At 37.1% G+C, this 20,246-nt stretch overlaps 1 long non-coding RNA gene across 1 annotated transcript in view; it reads right to left on the reverse strand.

Moving 5' to 3' along the window:
• LOC104667074 overlaps window positions 1-20,246 on the reverse strand; it is a 51,674-nt gene that overhangs the window by 17,939 nt on the left and 13,489 nt on the right. The window contains exons 2-3 of the long non-coding RNA XR_748634.1: window positions 19,779-19,915; window positions 7,900-7,998 (exon numbers count right to left, since the gene is read on the reverse strand). This is a non-coding gene — a long non-coding RNA (uncharacterized LOC104667074). The remainder of the gene's footprint in view (window positions 1-7,899; window positions 7,999-19,778; window positions 19,916-20,246) is intronic.

Here is a 20,246-nt window from a genome sequence, read left to right on the forward strand (position 1 = left end):
TGTGTTCACCTGCTATATATAAGTACACTTCACATGCCATGAGTCTACTTATTCCCTTTGATCAAATGAGAGCCCCAAAGCTCAGAGAATGTAAATCAGTTTCTAAGATGCTACAAGAATAAGACCGCAGAATGAGGATTTGGACCTGGTTGTATCTGACTTTAAATCTGGTGTTCTGGTTACCTTATACCTCTGAGGAAGGAAAGATGGAATCAGAGCCCAGATTCAAATTTGCATCAGGCAACTCTCTCATAGTTAGACTGTTCTGTTAATGAAGTAGGACCCGTAATCTTGTTCCTAGTAAAGGCCAATGGTTCTGCACGTCCCTGTGCATGCACACACACACACACACACACACACACACACACAATTATAGCTAGACATCACAGGCTTGATCCCAGTGAGACTTTTTCCAATGGTATGTGGAAGGTCTTGATGAAGAATAGAGGAGACCAGATGAGCATATGGATGACTCAGTACAACCTATCACATTGTTAGGAAATTCAATTTCAGGCCATACTTGCCTTGCTGAGAATGAGTCAGTTGTTCTTTATCTTCTCTAATACTTCAAAGGTTTACCTGAACAAGGTTGTCATAGGAAATGGAAGAGCATAAAGAATAATGAAAACAGTCCAAGAACGGCATTTTGGCAGTCATCAAACATGGAGTTTAGTGTCATTTCACTATATTCTCCATGAAATAAGATTTTCCAAGAATATATATTTTTTTAGCATACAAAGGGGTAAACTGATAGTCTGAACTTATAAATATGTCTCTTTTGGGGGGAAAGGTGCTCTAAATCAGTTTTTAAATAGTGTAGACATTTTGAAGTTCTTTCTGTCTACTAAGGGATTTGAGTGATTCCTTTCCCTCTCTAACAAATGGCTTGGCATTTCTGCTGTATGGATTGTTGTTTATTTTCAAAGTAGGCATCTCAACCACTAATCACTTAAAAAAAAAAGGATTCTATCATATCTTACCAAGTCAATACTTGATAATAGTAAAGTTCCAGCTGCTGCCCAGTCATTAGAGGTCTGGTATCTAACCTCTGGAGTATTATTTCTTAAAAGTAAACTCGGAGGCTGGGAAACATGGTCATGTAATTCTAGAAATGATAGCTAGTAACTTTATTTGGGTCAGCTTTACAGTCTTGAGGGAATGGAAGGCTACCACTCAAATGTCTCTTGGCCACTCATGGGTCAGTGTAACCATGGAATACTTTGTTTCAGCAATGACTAACTGTCTAAGAAAGGATGGCAAAGCTAGCTATTGCCTGTATTTTAAACATCAGGAAACTTCTGGAGTTAGTTCCAGATTACCCATCCCTATTGGGAATCACAAAGAAGAAAACTTGGTAATAGACAGTTGAAAATACATGTATTATCCAAAGAACAGGGCATTTAGGAGAACTGAACATTCCCATTCTTATTTCTTGGCTGAGAGACCTAGAAGCAGACTTTTGGTTTTGAAACAGAATCTGCCAGTTACTTGCCATGTGACCTTAGACAAGCCACTTCCCCTCTCTAAGGCTTCATACTCTCATCTGAAAATCAGAGTGATATCAATAATAATCTCAGAAGGCATCATGAGGTTTTAACAAAATTATATACGTAAAATGATTAAAATAATGCCAGATAGTTGCTAATCACTCAGTCAAAAAAGCAGTTAATAGTAATAACATAATAGCAACATTAGCAATTAGTGCTACAAAGTTGTACTTTGTAATTCATCAAACATTTGATGTGCTATAACTCACACCAAAGTTACACTTTGTTGTTACAAAGTTCACTTGCTTTTTGCATTTAGAATTACATATGACAGGTTTGTGTGTGCGTATGTGGTAGTGGTCGTGGTGATGATGGTGGAGAGGAATGCTTATATGCTGGCTATTATCTAGTCCCCTGCCTGATGCTAATTTAAGAGGCCTTGAGGCAAGGATCTGTTGGCTCTTTATATCTGGCCCAGGCTGCCATGTATATCTGCTCAGGATCTACAACGACCACAGTTAGAAAGACTCTCAGTAATTCAATGGGAATTGAGAGTTGGCTCAAGTTTTACCACATTTTACTTCTCAGTTGCGTTGGACATAGTATACCATCTGCTTCCTGAAACACTTATCACTTGGTTTTGGGGACATGTTGGCTTCGCTCCCTTGCTACCTCACTCATCACTCCTTCCAATTTCTCCTCATCATCTTAATCTCTTATTTTCAGAGTGTCCTGGGACTGTATTTGATATTTAGGCATTTATTCTCTTCTCTATCTGTAGTCACTCCCTGAGTAATATCATCCATTCTGAGATCTTGTAAAGCCATCTCTGTCCTAATCATTTTAAAATTTGTGTCTCTAGCAAAGAACTTGTTCCTGAATTCCAGACTCTTACCCAGCAGCCTACTTGAAACATCCACTTGGATATTTGAGGGGCATTGCAAACTTACCTTGTCCCAAACTAACCTCCTGAATTCCTTCCCTGCTCCTCCTGCACTCTTCCCTGTTTCACTGAGTGCCAACTGTCTCCTTACCCTTTTGAAGCCACAAATACTGCAATGTTTAACTCCTTTTCTGCCTTACACTGCACATAAATAATCTATGGAAATTCTGTCAGCTCTGTCTTCAAAATATGAGTGGAATCCAACAGCCTCTCACCATTTCCATGGTTTCTTTCCAAGTCCAAGTTATCTGTAGTTTTATATGTAGAGTATTATAATAACCTCTTAATTATCTTTACCTTCTTCACTGACCATATCTTGTCTATTTTCAAGTCAACAGTTACAGTAATCTTTCCAAGGGGTTGAATCTGAGCTTGTCACTCCTTTGTTTTAATTCCTCCAACAGTCTCTCAGCACTCAAAGTCAAGCATTTACAATGGCCCACAGGGCCCTAGTGACCTATTTCTTCTACCTCAGACTCTTTAACTTCATTTCTCATTCACTCTCTAATTCTGTTGCAATTTAACCTCTTTATCTTCTTTGAACAAGTGGTCGTACTCTGACCCCACAGGCCCTTTGCACTTGCTGTCCCATCTGCCTGGGACACACACACACACACACACACTTTCTCTTTCTCTCTCTCACTGGATATACTGAATGAAATCATAGGTCCATCTGTCTTTCTACCTTTGCCCTGAACAATATTCTCTCTCTCTCTCCACATTAAACTGCTCTTAAACTTTTTCCTGCTACAGCATTTAAAACTGCTTGATTTTATAGAAAGATAGAATAAATATTCATTCACACATTCACATACATAGATGAGTTATAATTTATTTTCTCTACTTCTATCAGAATGTAAGCTACATAGATGGTATTTACATTTACATTTTGCTTATTGCTGTATTCCCAGATCTTAGAAAAAATGCTTGACATGAAATAGGTACTTAATGAATATTTGTTGAATGAATACATGAATAAATTAAATCTTTATCAAGCTGAAATTATTCCTACCAGAGGCACTACTCTTGAAAACCTTACCAGTCACAGATTTTTCTTGCATTGCAAAGGACCTTAGACACTCAGTGTATCCTCCTAATTTTACAAGTGAGTATTCAGAGACCCAGAAATAAATAGTGGTTGTCTTAGGCCTTGGAGTAAGTAAGTAAAATATTAAGGTCCAGACTGTCAGTTTCTTAACTCTTACTCAGTATGGTGTTCTATAGTCTTAAGACATGTCAGAAATCTCCAAAAGAAATTGTAGAGGGCCTAATATTGGTGATAATGTGAATATTATATCAACAGGAAGAAATCCAGGGCTTGACAAGGACACTTGAAACACCAATAAGCAGCAGAGTTCACTGGAAAATTAGGGAAGGAAAAAAATAACAGATGCTGGTGACATTGTAGAGAAAAGGGAACAATTATACACCATCGGTGGGAATGTAAATTAGTTCAACCATAATGGAAAGCAGTGTGGTGATTCCTCAAAGAGCTAAAAACAGAACTACCATTCAACTCAGCAATTCCTTTACTGTGGATATACCCAGAGGAATATAAATCATTCTACCATAAAGACACATGCATGCAAATGTTCATTGCATCACTATTCACAATGGCAAAGACATGGAATCAACCTAAATGTTCATCAATGACAGACTGGATAAAGAAAATGTGGGACATATATACCATGGAATACTATATAGCAAAATCTCACCTTTCGTGGGAATATAAATGGAGCTGGAGTCCATTATCCTTAGAAACCTAATGCAGGAACATAAAACCAAATATCACATGTTCTTACTTATAAGTGGGAGTTTAGTGATGAGAACTCATGGACACAAAAAAGGAACAACATACATTGGGGCCTACTTGAGGGTGGAGGGTAAGAGGAGGGAGAAGAACAGAAAAAATAGCTATTCAGTACTAGGCTTAGTACCTGGGTGATGAAATAGTTTGTAAATTAACCCCTTTTACACAGGTTTATGTATATAACAAACCTGCACATGTACCCCTGAACCTAAAATAAAAGTTAAAAAACAAAAATAATAAAATGCAAAATGTGGTTCAAAACGGAAAGGTCATAGAGACTGAAGTAAGGTTTGTTCATTGGCAATTGGTTAATTTGTTCATAATCCACTGCTTATGCCAGTTCCTGTACTAGAGGCTGAAGGACACAGACAAACTGTACTTACTGCACCAGGGGCTGACATTCTTTTCAGTTGGGTGAGTAGGAGATGTGGAACAAGGTGTACTTGAGGACGATTTCACAGAAAAGGTGAGATTTGAATTAAGTCTCAGAAAATAAGTGGACCCCAATAGGTAGAGGAGGAGTGAGGAGGTGGAAAGATAGCGAGCAGCATGGGCAAAGTCATAGTGGTATGATAGTGCATATATTCAGGGACTAAACAGTAGCCAATAGGACAGGAGAGGAAGGCTAGTGGAAGGGGTAAGGAGGAGAGGGAGGACTGGGAAGATGGGCTGAGGCCAGATGGCGCATGGTGAATGGTATCTTAGAGTTTGAACCTCTAAACACCTTGCTGAAGGAGGGTCTCTTTCTCTCTCTTTCTCTTTCTTTCTCATTCTCTTCTCTTCTCTTCTTTCTTTCTTCCTTTCTCTTTCTTTCTTCCTTCCTTCCTTCCTTTCTTTCTTTCATTTTTTGTTAAAACTCAAAAAGGCCTTTAATGCTATTCTGATACTCCCCCAACTTTCTTAGATACCAATTTTTCTATTATTTGCTTCTGGAGATTCTAAGCAAATTTTCAAGTGCTTCTATTATGAGGAAAATAATAAGATTTTTACATTAATATATGTGACAGGCACAGATGAAGTTCAGCAGGGCCCAAACCTGGTTTTAATGTACAATGTATAGGCATGTTGTGAGAGAAGATTGTAAGAATAAAAATATATCATGTATTGTACATTCCGATCTGTCATTCTTTTCAGAGAAAGGAATGTATAAATGTATTTATTTATATACCTAAGTCCTTAATGCAGAGAACATTTTATTTATATTATAAAAATCCCAGGTGAGGAGCCAACAGAGTAATTTTAAAGTATCAAAGAGGAGTTTAGATGGTATAAATTACATTCAAGGAAAAGATAAGTATTAGATTTTTGTAGCATGATTCTCCTTTACATTACCATAAAATGAAGGAAAACAATAAAAACTCCCAGAAAGTTCTGAAAAGCCAGTGATTCTTTTTTTAAAAAAGTTGAGTGGTCTGTGTATATTATTGTGATTAATCAAAATGATACAATATTTATTTGCATTTGTCAGGCAAGGTGCTGGAATTTTCTTAGTAGATGTTAGTGAAGATAGGAACACAGTGTAGCAGCAGCACTGTCTCCTTCCTTTTAATTGACAAATAACTACAGAGAGAACAGTCAGAAATTGGAAGAGAGCAGGGAAAGTAGATGAATTCTTCCCAGACGATGCAGGGACCCTGTTAATGGAATTCTGGTCACATAGTCTAGAGCTCAGACCTGCCTTGGTTTAATCAGCTTGGTGAACATTACGGTTGAGTATAGCCATGTTGATCCAGGTCTCTACATACATAATTTATTAACCCATAAACTAGGTCTTGTTTAATTCTCATTGTTTGACACATTATATTGAAAGCACAATGGTGAGAATATGGTGTTGTATCAGGTTTATGTACGTATGTGCTCTGTATATACTTTAAAAATTATACATAGAGCTCCAGTGTTGACACATATCACCCTATCCCAGGCATTTGATGAATACAGAACAATATTGGATGTTAAGCAGGATATTGACTTCATCTATTGTGACAATTATGTGGGCCCAGCTTTGCTGACAATAAGGTCCATCAACCCTTGCAGAATTGAATAAGTCACAAGGATACAGCCCTTAACACCTTTCCTAGTTGTGAGCAAGGTCTGCACTAATTCATCAAGTCCTGCAGTGAGGGATTCCACAAGAGCTGCTCAAGACAAGCACAACAGAGACAAGTATTTAAAACCCAAGGATTTTGGACACATTGTTTTCAATGCTTTTTGGAAAATTTTGGCAAAAAAATACAATTTTTGTTTCTTTGTTTTCCATCCATGGTCAAAAGAAAGAAATTCAAAAAAGTGTAAGGAGTTGGAGTGAAAAAGTGGACAGGCAAACCTGAAACACACTCATTTTTATGATATGTGATACTTAGACATTAGCAATTTCATAACCAAACCCAGATTAGGACCAGAGAAAATGCTTGTAATTATATTGCCAGTGAAGTGGCCCCAAAAAATGAAATTTTTTGAATTCCACCCATGATTTTTTACTCTGATTAAAATACAATTAAAATATTAAGAAAAATTCAAAATTGCTTCACAACTGGTTTTAGAGTGGCAGTGTTCTTTATGTAAAGCATTATGTTTGTCAATAACACACACATTTGGTCTTGTAGTCCTCTTTGCTGATTCCTGACACTGTAAGAGGAGAACCTGGTTTTCTGAGGTGATGATATTTTTAGTTCAGCATCATCAAAAAGCAATTCCTTGCTTATTTGGGATTCGAAGCCCAGCCAGGTCTCCCTTGTGACTCATTCAGCATTCATCCGGGGATCTATGCTTGCCTGCCTGTGCAGCGTTCTCATGAATCCTTAATTCCTTTTGAACTCAGCAATGCCAGAGTCACTTTCCATCAACCCGCCCACTCAGCTGAATTGCGCCAGCCTCTTTTGCGCAAAGCATCACACTGCTGTTGTAAGATTGATTGGGTGTTGAGCCACCGCCACAAAGACAAAGGAGGTCAGATTCAGCCCCTGCAGTTTGCTTTTAAGACCTGATGTCATCATCATCCTGACTTCCAGAGCTGATGCTGATAAAATTTTCTGGGACCTACCTATGTGTAACCCATGTCTTGTTGAACTAACTTTATTAGCACCTCATCACTGATAATGCAATAACATATTAATGATGTGTTGCTCTTACCCTTTGTCTGCAAAGCAAAAGAATTGAAACTAAAATGACATGGTGAGCCAGATCAGTCTGATGTGTAGCAAACCCTGTATCGTGGCATCTTTCTTATTCCCTGACTGCTTTTCTCTGGGATGATAGGGCAGGCATGACTGGAGTGCTGGCCAGATGTCCAACACAGGGTACTGCTCTAAGCTTGGGAGTTTGCAACTCAGGAAACCAGCGTGGCTACTCATAAGGGTCAGAATATGGGCAAGTCAGAGAGCAAGCTCAAATCTAGTGCGTATGTCCATAAGTGAGCATGTAAGTAAAAATTTGTGACCAAGCCAGGGGATCAGGTGTAAGACAGAGAGATGGACTCAGCATAGGCTCAAGGGCAGGGGCAGGGAAGCTGGATTTCAGACAATTATGAAGAAGAGGCTGTTGTGATTGTGGCTTTCTAAAATTAGTTGCCCACAGAGTTGCATGTATTAGGATGGCCTAGTTTAGAAGCACAAAGTAGGAGGTTGGTAATATGCAAAATACTGGAGAGGTTGAAAACTTACTTAGGTAGTATTAGATTACGTGACTGAGCTCTCACCAGTGGCTCTTTAGTACCTGGAGCTAGAGATAAGTCAGATGTGGCCCCTGCCTGTGTTCACCATCTGCACAAAGAGACAGAAATGTAAATAAAAATATTACAACACTCACAGGATTGCTGGGATGTAATAGTCTCATTCTACCAAGGAGGTAGTAATTATGGCTGACATTTATTGAAAACTCACTGTATACCACCAGGTACTATGTTGATTGCTTTACCACATTAAATTCTTACAACCATATGAGGCAGTGCTATTATTTCTATTTTATAGATTAAGCAAATGGAGGGTAAAAGAATTTAAACAATAATCACTCAATTTTGCACAGCTAATTAGTGGTGAAGTCTAACTCTGACTTAGACCTTGACCTCTACATTAGTCTGTTCTGGGAGACACATTTTAAGATGGATGTTGGGAAATATGGAACTTGACAGGAGTGTTAAGAATGGTGTGGAGATGGGAATCCACAATCTATGAACATGTCTCTCCTCAACCCCTTCCAATGAGTCTGCTGAGACTGAACATAAAGGGCTAGAGGGGGAAGTACATACTCTGGCTTCAGGTGTGAATGATGAATGGGTTGTGGTAGACTGTTTCATTTGGTATAGAAGGAAAAGAGATTCATCTGCAGATTCCCAAACCACTTACTTGGCTCTGAGTGCTGGGTTCCTCTGGCACCTCAGCAGAATGTTGGGGTAACTGATACATCTTGGAAAGTTCTGCTAGTGAACAACAACTACAAAGATAAGAGCATCTAAGTCATGTTGATTTAGGAGAAGACATTTAATAGAACTCTCCACATTTGAAGAGTTGTCGTATGCAAGAGAAAAAATAAATTTGTCTCTTGTGACTCTAATGAATGCAGCTGAGACCAATGATTAGAAATGATGGGAGGCAGATTGCAACTCAGTAAAAAATTATTTTTCAACAACTAAAGCTAACAAATACAGAAGCTTGTGGGAGTGTCAGTTCTTCATCACTAGAGGTATTCACATAGAGACTCTGTCGCCTTCTGTCGAGAGGGGCAGTTTTCAAATTTTAGAATTCATAAGAATAATTTCTGGGCATGGCAGCCAGATTCTGATTCAGGAGGTCCTTGTAGGCATCAAGAATCTCTCCTTTTAATAAGCCAACTAGAGGATTCTGATGTGAGTGAGAAATAACAATCTGCAGATTGTAAAAGAGATATCTATTTTTAAAGGAGAAGTTAGATTCCATGATGAAGTTTCCGTTCAGCACTTTGTCCAGACCATGTTGATCTATTTCTTCCCAGAGATCCTGTTGTTTGTATCGTCTTTATCACATAATTTAATACTTGATTATATTTTGTCTCCCTCTTCTAATCGTTTCCCTCATCCCACAAATATTTGCTGATAATTTACCACATGCTGAGCACCATTCTAGGCACTGGGGAGACGTTACAGAGCCAAGCAGACAAAGCAGCCTGACCTTATGCAGCTGATAATCCAGTGAAGGGAGATTTGTAAAACCCGAAATATATCGGGTATTTTGTAAATACTTTCCTCCATACAACCAGATGCAAACTCTTTTGGGAAGAACTCTGTCTTAGTATTTTATGTAGTGTCTAGAACAATGCTCTGCAATAGCAGGTCCTCAAAAGTATATTTTAAAGCAACGATGGAACAGTAAAATAAGAATACACTTGGAGAAAAACAGCAAAACTTTATATTTTCTGCTATAAATCAGGCAAATCTCAATGGTTTAACTGAGGATTTCTTTGTGCTTTAGGATGGAGAATTTTTGTAAGCCAAAGGACTTTTTTCTACATTAGTAGAAAATGTATCCAGAACAAGTGACACAAGCTTCTCAAGTTTTGCAGATCACAGTCTTACAGCAGTAGTGAAAAACTGAAAGACATCCAGAATACAGATGATGAAGGTTCTTAGCACACCATAGTATAAGACAGTGGCCAACAAACTATTTTTTAAAGGGCCAGGTTATTCAATATTTGGGGGCTGTACACTCTCTCTCACAACTGGTCAATTCTGCCATTGTAGTCTAAAAGCAGCTTAGAAAATATGTAATTGAATGGACCTGTTCTAATAAAACTTTATTTACAAAAACAGGTGAAAGGCTGGATGCAGCTCTTAGATCACAGTTTGCAGACTGCTGCTATAAGATAAATAGTTCAAAGAACTGAAGTGTTTAGCTGGGTGTATTAGTCCATTCTCACATTGCTATAAAGAAATACTTGAAACTGTGTAACTTATAAAGAAAACTGTTTTAATTGGCTCATGGTGCTGCAAGCTGTGTGGGGAAGCATAGCAGCATCAGCTTCTGGGAAGGTCTCAGGGAACTTAACAATCATGGTGGAAGGCAGGGAAGGAGCCAGGCACTTCACATGGCCGGAGCAGAAGAGAGATGCAGGGAGGTGCCACACACTTATAAACAACCAGATCTCATGAGAACTCTACAACACCAAAGGGGTAATCTGCCCCCATGATCCAGTCACCTTCTACCAGGCCCCAACTCCAACACTGGGGATTACAATTTGACATGAGACTTGGGTGAGGACATAAATTCAAACCATATCTCTTGAAGAAGACAGAAAGAGAATATCATTACTATTTTTGGATATTTGAATCACTTCCCTGCAGAAGAAGGATTTGACCTATACTAGAAAAAACAGGGGATATATGTCTAATATTTTAATAGAATTCTCCAGATGGTTATGAGTTTAATGAGTTTACCAACACTGGAGGTGTTCAAGCAAATATTGAATGCCCAATTCTTGAGACTGTTCCAGAGCAGGCAAGGGAGTCTGGTGAACAATTTGACTAAATGTCCTTTAAGGTCCTTTTCAACCATGGGATGCTGTCACGAATATGAAGTTTAGTGAACAGAGCAGGGCCTAACACATGCTGAGATTGACATAGAGACACAGGTAAATGATACCCCAGCAATTTCACATGTTAAAATTTATCTGTGGTAAATGAATGACTGAGTGAAAAGTAAGCTCTACTAAATGTTAGGTACCCATATTAATAAGCAGGTTAAAAATAGCCAGATTAAAAACAGTTAACATCAGGTAAATATCATTTTTTTTTCACTTAGCTTGATTTATAGCCTTTTAAGATTATATCTGGATTAAATGGATTGGTCATTCAAAAACTAAGTGGATGTCTCTCAATCACATAGATTAAAAAGAGAGGGAAGACTCCATCCTACCTTTTAGGATATAAAAATTTTTAATTTTTTATCTTTTGGACTTCCTGTAAAATTTCTTTGTGTGCCTTATGATGTTTTGCATTTATGAAGTTGTAAATGCTAAAACAGCACAAATTCGTCCTCACAAATGGATGTGTAGATCTATAAAATTAATAAACAATGATTTATTGGGAGCCTATTGCTCCACTGAAGAAACTGAGAACCAGACAGTGCCTGAAGGATGAACATGACAAGGAGCTAAATGGTTTAAAATTTGTGGCTATCCTTAATATGCTACCCATGTGTGCCAATGAGGCAAATCTTCAGTCAGCTTGAGCCTGGTCTCCACCTCCCAGTGGAGGGTCAGAAGGGGTGAGTGATTCCAATCAATATCCAGTTGTTAGAGTAACAGCCATGTCGGTTCTGGATGGCTGACTGGATGAAAACATGTTTGTTCTACTTAATTCGACAGTGTCTTGTCAAATTAACAGCCATGGTGGCAGGAACAAGCTTGCTTAATGGGTTGGAGTCAGTTCCACAGAGAATCTATCATCAACATGCAACTGAGAGGAATCCCAAACCTCATTACCAGGGTTTATTTGTAGGTAATAACTGAAGGTATGCCATGTACTTACAACAGGATTTGTTTGGTTTTTTGGCAACTCAGTTTGATGGTCTTTATCAAATGTTGCCCTTTTAACTCCCCAAAACTCTGTATGATCATGCTTAGTCTGTGTTTAAACACACTAAGTAAAGTGCAATATTTAAGCAGCTATGTTAAGATGTTTTAGCAAGATAGAGTGATTATTTGAAATAACCACGTATTCGACGTGCAGGGCAGTGGGGGAAAGGAACTACTCCAGTGAGTGCTTTAACCCTGCACTTCTTGGTGAATATTTAAATACACTTTTCCTCTCTAGAGGTGAGCTGTTGTCCCAAAGTCAGAATCATAAACTGCCTGCCAGATTTATCTCACAGTTAAATTGCATTTGGTCCATATAGTTGTGTTTTAAAATTGAAATGCTTACTATCACTTAGAAAAAAAGAAAATTTCACATGCAGTTCTAGGTGTTTCCTTTCAATGAAAAATTCAGAGAAGTTAGCAGCATGGGCCAGCTTTTCGCAGGGCACTAGTTTTCTGGAGCTGTGTGTTAGTCCATCTTCTCTAGATAGGCTGAGTGTTCTCCATGGTGTCTACTGTGCCTGAGTTCTTCATTTATGTGACCTAACCAGCCCCTTGAAACATTGAAATTTTCCATCTGTGATTAATAGACTAAATCTTGATTTTCTAATCATACTCATATATGAAAAATGCAGTATTATGGTATTACCATGTACAGATATTGTTAAGGCACTGTTTGCTTCTTTCTTCTTCTAGTCCTCCAGTCCTCTACCAGTGCCTCCCAGTGGCCTAAACCAGCAGGAGTCATATGAAAAAGAAGTCTGGAAGATGCTAGTCCTTCACAGGAGGATACAAGAATGGCAACGAGAAGATCTGAGGACTACGAGATTTAGGACGAACAAATCTAGGAGCCAGAAGATGTACCTGCTAGTAGATGCTATGATCTTAAAAAAGTCTTGAGCTAACGTGACCTTCAGAATTTTTCATCTGTAAAATGAAACAGTGGGCTAGACGGTCCCTGAAACTTCTTAAAGTCCATGATTCTATGGTGGAAGGGGTTGGTACAGCTTTGATTTCATTGTCTGTTTATACCTGGCTAAGTTCTCTTGTGACATGTGACTGTCCTTCTTAAGAAACGGAAAGGCAACCAAGTAGCTGATTGTTGAGATACCGAAATGTTTTATGGAATGCAGAGAATACAGCCTACCTGATATAAAGTCTGACAGCAACAACAAAAATCTCTCTGGGCAACTGTATTTAATAATTAAAACAAAAGGTTTGGAGGAAATATTCAAACTGCCACTTTAACAGGAGAGTAACCTGTGGTGAGAATGCTTCAACAGTGATATGGACTAGCATTAGAGCTAAAGAATCCCAGCCTGATTTGATAGTGACTCTAGCTGTTTTATGTTCCTCAGGAATCCCAGGATGTCTTTCAAACAAACAAACAAAACAAACAACAACAATGACATATTATCTTCATCACTTATCACAGATGATTTTCCCAGAATTATTGGCTCAAACTTTAGAAGAAATTCTAGAAACTGATTCAACCTAAAATTAAAACCTGCTAGCTCTTCATGTAAGTCATGGAATCACTTGTTTGCTACTGAACCGCATGTTGACATTGAAGTACAGATGTTTGATGATGAATTCATTCCTCTTTGTATAACAGCAACTACATGATAAACCAGGGAAAAAATGGCAGCATCTTTTATATCTTCATTTGTTTGAAACAGATCAAAATATTTCATTTTCCTTATTCGATGTCAAATAACCCAATAATGACAAAATCTAAACTTACATTTTCGAGGGATTTTTAAAGTGTATTAAATTTGTAAAGGTAAAGCAATACTTTAAAGTAAACACACAGTTTTAAATATATCAGTTATGGAGGCAACTGAGATGTCAATAATTTAGTAGTTTTTCTCTCCGAAAATAGAGAATATTCAGAAGCAGATCCCAGAAAGTTTCATTTTAACCTCAGTTGGAACCAGGAAGAGGAACTGAGGTTGCTTACTAGCAGATCATGATACAGTAGACACTGACATTCTTCCAGACATTAAGTCATTTGTACTTTCTCTTTGACAAATTTAAAATCTCAGAAGTTAATTGTGGGAGCTAGTCCTGATTCACCAAGATCAACTAGCAGTTGCAGGAACATTTTCTTTCAAAAGCTTGAAAATGAATCAAGTTTACTTGTTAAGATGTCCAGCAAATAGCAAGATAAACATAGTAATATACTCAGTTTTAAATATATAAGTTTATATCAATAATATATTTAAAATAGCATACTTTAAGGCTGCTAATGAATATGTGAAGCAAAACAAAAAATGTTAGTTTGCAAGAGAAACTGATTTTATTTAATGACTTATTTTACTTCAGTAAAATCTTGGTTAAGCAGAATAATTGAAAAAAGAAATATCTGAGTGAGCAAAGCTTTGATTTGGCTACAAAATAAAGTACATTTTTCTTGCACTTGTAGCCTGATTGTTGAGAATTTTAAGAAATGATACTCCTTGTTTAAATTCAGTTGGCCTTTAATGGGCACATAACACATGCTGGGCATTACAGTGGGAGGCTGAAAAGAATACCATAAATAAGTAATTCCCCTGGCTCTCAAGGAATTCTTAGACTCAATGAATAGAGTACATTGAACACAAGTGCATTATATATATATATATATATTTCTAGAATCCTTCAGACTTAAATTCAGTTTCAGAAAAAAAAAAAAAAGCTCATTTTGAGTTTCGATTTCCATTGCCTTAGCCTGTAGATGGAAGTGGAGAAGAGCAGAGGAAGGATCACTGGCCTTAGAAGAAGTCTTGAGGATGAAACGAAATAATGTGTGTGAATGCTCTTGGCATAATATATGCTACTTTGCTAATATCAACAACATTAATATTTATTTATTTATTTATTGTATCAGTCACACGGCAGACATTATTATGTTGACTGTCTCCCCGATAAGAGCTTGCAGATGGGAAGGAAGTTGGATGTCACAGACTTTTTCTTGATTAATCAACCAAACATGTATTGTGTATCTATCAGAGTAAGACTGAACTACATAGGTCGAGTCATACAAACCAGGTTACTCTGCGAACACATAGGAAGGACATCAAAACCAAATGTTGGGTGCCAGAAACTGATTCCTTAAGGAAATCAATATTTGAAGAATGAAGTGAACATACCATGTGAATGTGGGTACGTTTTTAGACAGTTGTTTGCAATTTAGAGCAGTTGTTTCTATGAAACAAATGAAGGGATTGGTGGTTTCAGAAACTCAGACATCAGTTAAATTTTGAAGTTAGACCAAAAAAGCCTGTAATTATTTATAAGCTGAAATAGAATCCTTCTTTTGTATAAAATTTTGTCACAAACTATTGGAATGAGCTTATCTAGTATGCATTCTATATAATATAATTATTGAGAAATGGAATCTTAGCACCTGTCTGCCAGTGTTAAATGGCAACTAAGGAGCATTTAATTCATCAAAAATGTACTGAGTTTCTATTAAATTGATAGAACTGTCAGAGGATGAGGGAATACAAAAGAGATTTCAAAGTTGTCTCTTTTCCAGGAACTCACAATCTGCTGGGAAAGACATAGATACATACGCACATAACTAAACAATTAGGTTTAAAATAGAATATGTACAAGTGTTATACAGGTGAGTAAAGTATGGAGCATTTAGTTTTACAATATATTAAGGATTTAGAAGCAATAATAAACTATGAAGATAAATGGTGATAGTTTAATACTGTCTCTAATTCTCCATTTGGCTCTGGATATTTAAAATCACTTAAGCAGAATTGTTTGTATGCCTGGATGTCAGAATATTGATTGTCTCTTTCCCCTTCCCATTTGTCTTACAATAATTTTTTTACCATCAAATCTTTTCTGCCTATGTTCTTTGATTTTTATAGCCCAACAAAAGCGTGTATATTACTCAGCATTCTGTCAGAATCGCCTAATTTAGGATCTTCAAATTTGAGACGTGGATCCTAGCTGAGGGGTTAGAGAGCATTTAAGGTGTTCTGTGCTTTGGATGTCATGACAAATATATGACTTCAGAAAGAATAACAAAAACTTATATTTCTGCTAAACCTTTCAAAGAAGAGATGCTTTGAATGAATCTGTTAAAATCTCAGTTAAAACTCTGACTCTTGTGTATGTTTCAATTGGTTCTTATCCCATTCTCTCTTTGGTTCACACTTCACCAGCCACACTGGCTTTCCTTCTGTCCCTCAAAAAGCTGATTGTTATTTCTTTACTCCTTAGCTTCTTTATCCTGACTGTCTCCAACTCCTCCAGATCTTTGGCCAGTTAGCTACTTCTCATCATTTAGGTTTCAGTCCAAACGTCACCTTTTAGAGAGATCTTGCCTGACCATCTAGCCTTTTGTGTCATTTGTTTTTAGGAACAGGTGAAAGAAAATGTGGTTCAAGTTTATGTTAACAGCAGGAAATATGAGATCCTACAAGAGGAGATCCTGAGGTCAGGTGAGTTTCAGGTGATTGACTTAGTACCCTAACAAGTTCGTTCCTTTTTTAACTCCAGCTTCCATATCATTATATTCCTCCTACAGCTGGTTCCCCCTTCATGATGGTAAAAATGGTTTCAGGAAAATTCTGGGCCACAAGGCTCCTTGTTAATACCATAAAACTATTAATTTGTTATGGTTCTTCCATAAAAAAAATTTTTTTTTAAGTTTCTCTGATGCCTGCAGTAAACTGGTTTTACATTTTTTTGACTGGAACTGAGTCACATGATTATGCTTGAACCAATCATTGATAAAGTAGATGGGAATAATTTATAAATATGAGATATGAGTCATCAGCATTTGAACTGAAATCCTTCTCCAAAGCATGCATTGCTGTTATTTATCAAGAGATGATGAAGTAAGTGCTGGAGATTCAACCAAAATGTCTACATTTCCCTCAAATATAATCTTATTGTCTTTTTGAGGTTTTACACTCACAATTTTAAGTTATATATTTATGTGTGTTGTTAAATATATATATATATATGTAATTGTTTGCCTTGCTATCATAATAAAAACAACATAAGAGGATAATTTTTGTCTTATTTAATGATGCATTTTTACTTAGAAAAATAAAATGGTTGGTGCTCAATAAAATTGTTGAATTAGGGGATGAGCAGAAAACATCACATCATCACTTTCTTGGTCTCTAATAGTCTCCTGACTTCATGAGGATGAGAAACTTCATGACGATGAGAAGTTATTATTAACTGACTTTTCCTTCTTATTTCCTAGAGTCTCTTAAATTCCTAGGAGGCCCCAGTTACTGGTTGAGCGTTCCTAAACAACAGTAGTTTTATCAGTCTTGGACACTTTTGAAGTAGACTTTGAAGGATATATAAAATGATAAGTCATTTTTTAAAAAAATAGAAGCACAAGAAAAGATGAAAAGGAAATACAAATTGTAGGAAGACATGATGAAATTGCATGAGTTGTGCAAAGAAATGAAACTAGTCTGGTGTGACTAAACCTGGGGGCTGTAGAGTGACTGGGGCAGTAAGGCTGGGAGGGAAGCAGTGAAGCTGACCTACAGATAGTCTTTCTCAGTTATGTCTGTGGTTCTGATTGGCTCTAATTATCTGGTCACTGATTTATTGACCTCAGCACATTTATAATTTGTTTTATATTAAGTTACCTTAAAAACCTCTTATTTCTTTATACTTGATATCTCAGGTATAGTTTACCTTTTGACTACTTTGTGAACTCATTGATAACACTGAATAGTTTTACTGTGTGTTAGAATAAAACACAACTGACCTGGAAATAAGCTAAGCTTTAAGAAAGGATCTTGAGTGACTTTAAAAAAAAAAAAAAAAAAAAAAACACTTATCCTCAGTGCACATGGGAAACACACAGTCATATTGGCAAGATAATATTGAATAAATGAAAGAGAGAATGACTCGGAAAACCTGTCTGTTTGCTTTTTGTTTTGTTTTGTTTGTTTCTTGTTGTCGTTGTTTTTTAATCAGGCTTCCCCTTTACTTATGTGATCATAGAAGAGTGTCGCTGAATCCTTTCTAAGTTTGATTTCCTCATTGGTCAAGTGAGGATAATAAAGCTAATGACAATTGTTGAGAAATATAAGTCAAATCAGGAAGACCCTTGGGAAATGAAAATGCTACAGAAATGTATATAATGGGGCTGGACATTATTCTGAAATCAGAATAATAGAAGCAAAGATGAGCAGAAGAAAAGGTTAAGATTGTAAGTTTGGCACCCAAATGGGAAAACCTAACTCACATTTTTTTGCCTGTCTTGAAGATTTCAAGCTGCACATACACTCTTAAAAAACAAGTTTCACATTTCACTGTAAGAAATGGAGATAATCAGCTGAGTAAATAGTTATAAAGCTCCAAGCCCAATGACTTATACAGTTTCAAGATTCTGTGTTAAGTAAATATTTCTGAGTTGGAATGGACCTCTTTGTAAGCAGAGATTATGGAGATTTACAACCTATTTCAGATTCTTGTCTTTCTCTTCCCATCATCACTTCAGAGGGAATAAAGAAATTATCTTACCTTAATATAAGAAAAAAAGTCACTGCATCAGGGCCCAGGAAGCTGTCCACTAATTACTTTTGTAACCTTGTATTTACTCATAGATCGAGTTTTTCTTTATAAAATGAAGGAACTATATGAGATAAACCCTGAGAATCTTCTGTTCACTAAAATTTCACAGTCCTTAAGCATCCAGAGGAAATAGTGAATTTGAATCCCAGGTAACTTTCCCTGATCACTCAGCTGAGTCCCTTATATATGTAGTATTGGGGGGAATATCTGTCAGCTTCCACACACATTTCTACAGAATTTTCTTATTCAGGTTTTAGCTGACTTACCTCAGGGAGTCATTTTGCTGGCTAATTTAGGTCATGTCCTGTTATCCAGCTGGGTGATAATAATAACAGCTACCACCTATATCACACTACATGCTGGGCATTATTTTAAGAACGTTAATACATTAACTGATTCAATCTTCATAACAGCTTTATGACATAGACATTATTGTGATGCTTATTTTATAGATGAGTGAACTAAAGCAAAGTGTGGTTATGTAATTTGTCTAAGTTACACTACTATTAAGTGCCAGAGTAGCACTTCAAATCTAGACGTTTTATAACCCCACATATGTGTGCTAAAGTAATAAACTACACTCAGTATGGAGGGTAGAAGAAAAGATGGCAAAAAGAGGTCTACAACTAGAAGGAACAGAGCCAGGCTCCCAGATCATTATGTCAGGTATACAAGGACAGGTAAGTGATTTAAACACATGTGGGCAAGTGACCAGAAGTCTGCGTTCTATCCCATAGGCCAGTTTACTCTTGGAACTTTGTCTTTGGGATTGCCTGCCAAAAATGTGACTTTAAATATAAAACCAACAAAATGAAATCATTTCTTGGAGAACGTTTCTGTGGTTCCCTGTGGCTTGCCAAGTTAAGAATATCTGTCTTACATTTTCAAGCACATGTGTTGTAGTAATTCTATGGGGTAACAAGTTGGCTTCCATTAACGATATTTTATTTTTACAGGGACTGGGCCTGGAGAAACATTATGTGGCAGGCAGTGAAATGTCTTGCTTTTTCAGATTGCTTTAACTAATCATCTCAGGTGGATTTTCTAGGAACTCTGATTTTTAACCATTTGACTGCTATGGATTTCAGTGGGCTGTGACTGAGGCTTTGAATGTAATACCATGGAACATAGTGGTAAAGAATGGAGAAATTCAGGGTTTGGTGGAAATAATAAGAGTAGAGTGGAACAAATGTGGTACTTTCATTTCGAACTGAAAACTTGAATGTAATTTAAGTGCATTGCTTGGATTCAATAGAAAATAATTCAACATGTGACAAGAGCTAACAAATGGAGGCAGATGTAATTTATCAAAGCTAGCATGTCTCTCATTCCAGTTTATCACATGGAGGATGCTGCTAGTTATCTACCCAGTATCTATCCTCTCCTTCTTTCTTATTGGCAGAGGCCCAATTTTACTACTTAAATATTTTATTCCCCATACTACCTTACAAAAAGAGAGTTGGATCTGTGACACATGTTTGACCAAAGAGATCTATTTGGAAGTTGACTGGGATTTCCTGGAAAGCAGCTTCTTCTCGATCCTCCTACCTGGTGAGTGGGACATCAACAGCTGTCTTATAACTGAGTGGGACATCAACAGCTGTCTTATAACTATGAGCAAGAAACATTAGTTATGGTTAGTCACACAGAAAGCTGGAGGGATCTAGATTCTGGAATCATTGTGAAGTTGCTGTAGCTACATGTAACTACTCAGGCACAGAAATTTTTGTTTTCTAAAATGTGTGTGTGTGTGTGTGTGTGTGTACATATATATATTTGTATGTGTACACAATTACCTAATTCTGAGCCTGTTAGAAATACTCTCACTGTGTTTTTTCCTCCTACCTACACCCTTCTCATGGCCTCAACTTAGGAGCTGACAGGCTTCCACCTAGTTGTGCCTGTGCCAAGG

The sequence above is a fragment of the Rhinopithecus roxellana genome, chromosome 15 (genome assembly GCF_007565055.1).
Source record: "Rhinopithecus roxellana isolate Shanxi Qingling chromosome 15, ASM756505v1, whole genome shotgun sequence".
Taxonomy (NCBI): Eukaryota; Metazoa; Chordata; class Mammalia; order Primates; family Cercopithecidae; genus Rhinopithecus; species Rhinopithecus roxellana.